Source organism: Mycetomoellerius zeteki, unplaced genomic scaffold (assembly GCF_001594055.1).
Source record: "Mycetomoellerius zeteki isolate Tzet28-1 unplaced genomic scaffold, Tzet1.0 scaffold106, whole genome shotgun sequence".
NCBI lineage: Eukaryota > Metazoa > Arthropoda > Insecta > Hymenoptera > Formicidae > Mycetomoellerius > Mycetomoellerius zeteki.
Window position 1 is genome coordinate 5,896,139 of NW_017255975.1, and position 4,027 is coordinate 5,900,165.

Here is a 4,027-nt window from a genome sequence, read left to right on the forward strand (position 1 = left end):
GTAGGTCCAGGTTATAGGATTTTCTGGAACGATAGGAAAATCCTAGAAAAGACGGCTGACAGGTTGAACGCCACGTTTATAGTCTCCTTAAAATAGTACTCTTCAAACTAAAATATCTTCTGCATATTTCCAACTTGTATGGCCATCTCAGAGATCACAGTTTAGATATTAATATTGCGAATATTGATACATATATAATATAATATATATATTATTTTATATGTTATCTTGATATAATCATTGTATAAATTCATCCATCAAGAAAACATAAATTTCTATAAATTTATATGAATTTTGGGAATATAAGAAACATTAAATAAAAAGATGTTAAACTAATTACTAGATTTCTACGCGTAAGCTTGATATTTATAAATGAGTCATAATTCTGGTCATAATAATGGTGTTATGAGGCGTTCAAACTGTCGGCAAAAATATGCGCACACAGAGAAAGTGAACATCGACTTGCCGAAGTCGTGACACACCAGGTAGAACCAGGTAGAACTTCCTTCCCGGCACATTCCATAACGATGCTATACGATGATGCATGGCGATCGTTCACTCACACACACATACACACGCAAACATACGTACATACACATAAATAAATAATATAAAGATAATAGTAATAATAATAATAATAATAATATATAAGCGTCTCTACTTACCCCATAGAGACGAACGCTCCGCGTTAAAAGCGTACACCATCGACAGGACGACGCGAGTTAAACCAAAAGGCGCAGGGCTGGATACTCTCGAACGAGACTGTAAGATAGAAACCTTAATACCGAAACTCCTTTCGTATTCTTGTCGCGAGAGTCCTCCGGAATTTTCTTATCCTCCGCCGTTTTCAAGCCGTGATCTTCCATGTTACGGCGCTGATAGGAATACGCAAAACGATGCGAAAGTAATCGCGCTAGTTTTACGAATTGAATTTCTTCTATTTCCGTATTTCTCTTTTTTTCAAACCGTTTCACATGATATATTGTTGCATGCACCATTGCTGTATTATAAATATCTCCATTTTTTTTTAGAAAACAATCTTTTTGTTCATGCTTGAACGGGGTGATTACTTTCGCCACGTCGTGTTGAGAAACCAAAATACTTTGTTAAACGTAGAACGGCTAAACGTGAGAGAGAGGATTAATATTTTTTAGCGTATTCGTTAGCGTGTAACTCGGTGGGGAAGAAGACAAGAGAAAAAATGCGTATGCAGTACGATATATTGTTAACTGCGCAGAAACACAGTTGCCAATCGGAAGGTAAACGGGGAGGAAGAAATACGATTGTGATTTATTTTGCATCGATGTTGGCGAAACACGACGACGACGATTCTAGATAAGTCGGTACGCATATGTATACATACATGTATTTAAATATGTATGTATATATATGTATACACAGATAAATATATAATTATATATAAATATATATATTATAGAATATTATAAAAAAATATCGGTCGCGGTAGTCTTACTGCGAAGTTTCACGGCGGTGGGGAGAAAGACGAGCGTTTTTTTCTCCGCTACCTCCGCTATTTCCCTGAGAGTAAGATCTGTAAATTTTCTTGTATGTACTACAAATCTTCTGTAAGTAACGCGAAAAATGGGACGGGCGATTCTGTTGGACCAGGTAAATGGACACTCGAAGAGTTTGCTTAGAAGAACGCTGGATGAAGAAATTCCGGCACTCCGTGATTATTTAAAAAAATTTTTTCAAAAGATAGTCAATTTTAAGTTTGTCAGAAAGTTTTTTCAGAAAGTTCTGTGAAGTTTGTGCTTTATATGTGTATCTTTTCTATTTTATTAAGTTTAATTTTTATCGCGTTGTTCGATCGGCTCGAATCGAATAAGCATAATTATATAAAATGTATTGAGAGGGAAAATGATATGCGAATCATCGGCAACGACGTGTGTACATTTACGTGAGTACTTTGAACGTGGGAACTATAATTACAATATAACACTAATCAACGAGGCTCGTTGAGACGGAAAGCGAAGTGCCCGACAGTCCGAGCTTAAGTTTAATTTATTCGGAATTGGACGAAGTAGAACAGGTGATTTAAAAATAATAGGAAGATCGCGCGCACGATTTCCATAGACTAATCAAATCGACTTTGATTTCTGATTTAGATAAATCTAATATTATTCCTGTACAGCGATCAACTTCCTCGTGAGAGCCAGAAGCGTTTCACGAACAAATTGTACTCATTACATTATTCATTTCACAATCGCGGAAGTAATTCAATAATGACAGGGATGGGATGATATCGTTTAAATTTTATTTCACGTCAGAGATGCTACTTTTTGTTTGAATAATTCTTATTTTGCGTACAGGATGCGCCAAATGCTCTATTTCTAAAAAAACAAGATAGAGCTTTTATTTCTTATATATTTTTTTAAATATTTTTGGATTACAAAATCCGTCAAGATATCACTTTCACGAAGATGTTGGCGCATCCGGTATACGCGCAAATAGCGCGCAGCAGATTCTGTAATTCTTAATGACAGTCTTATTATCGTTACATTGTTATGTTGCTGCAGGTATAATATATGATAAAAGACAACATAACGATAACGGCATTCATTAAGAGTTATAGAATCTGGCTTCGGTGCAGATCGAAACTAGACATAAGGACACTAGACGTAAAGGATATTCTTAGCTATCTCGCCAATTTACGACACAGTATTTATCGGAGGTTTTTTTAAGGAGAAGAGAGGGGAAGAAAAAGGGAAAGGGCGAAACGGGATTCTTTTTTTTTGAATGTAAGCTTCTCGATATCGTGCGAGTTTGTATGAACGAAATAAATATAGTTGTCATTCGTCTCAACCGCGCTTTCCGCAAGGGGTTTCCCGTAAAAACTAAATTATTGTAAAGCCGTTGTGTACCTAATGTCCACGGGTATTCCAAAGCTTGTGTAAAACGAAGTGTATGCTCGAGATACAAATATATATATTTGAGAAACGGTCGTCGGGATCGATCGGGATTGGTAATGTCTGAGAGAGATGAGGGAAGAAATCTTATACGATTTGAAAACGGAGAACGGTCTGGGGCTCGCGAGAGATCCATCCAGGCTGCAAGAACGTCATTTACCCACACCGTTACAAATATACGATGGTATTATTATTAATAATAATAAATTTGTAGCAAATCTGTACAAAGCCAAATAAATCAAAAAAATTTCGTAAATCCTCCACTCCAGGTTTTCTCCATTGTCGAAGAAAGTCACTTCCTTCGAATCGGCAGTGATCTCAGTGTAGATCGAAAAGCGTTTTTTTCAATCGTTTATTAACGTACTGCTATTTTTTTTAATTTTACTCCACAAATTAAAGAAATCCAGAAATTAAAGAAATTATCATCACCTTCTATCTTATTCAATTTCGATCATCTTGCGAATTGTTTTGGCGAGGATATTCACACCGTAGGCTTATATAATAAAATTAACATTTTATTTGAAAAATCGAGACATACACAGATGCGAAAACAATGATAGCACATTCTGGTAGCACCGATAAATAGACGCTGAAACGATATCTTTAGACTTTAGAGTGACTATGCGTGGGCTGATTGCTCGTTTGATCAATTGGATCGTTTAATTCTTTTTTTTCTCTTTGTTTTACGGATTAGCTCTCTCGTCTTGATTAGTTATAACGTCGAGCAACAGCTTTCTCGCAAATCGGTCGGAACGATACGGAGTGTCCGTAGAGTTTCTACTTATCATTGCTAAGTTGTAATTATTCAATTTGTATATAATTAAAAGGAGAGTCCATTTATCTATTTCTTATTCAATTTCTACAGCAGACGTTTCCGGTGAGACTCAAATATTTGATGAATTTATGATAACTAATTAAGTATTCGACAAACATTCTTGATTTTTCTTCGAATTTATGAATCAGTAAAGAATGTAAATAATATAATTTGTTTTCCAATAAACTTTCTAATATAGAAACTTTTCTTTACAGAAAGAAACTTTTTTCTACTACGAATCTCATGAACACGCTGTATCTTTAATATAAATAAAAATTGAGTG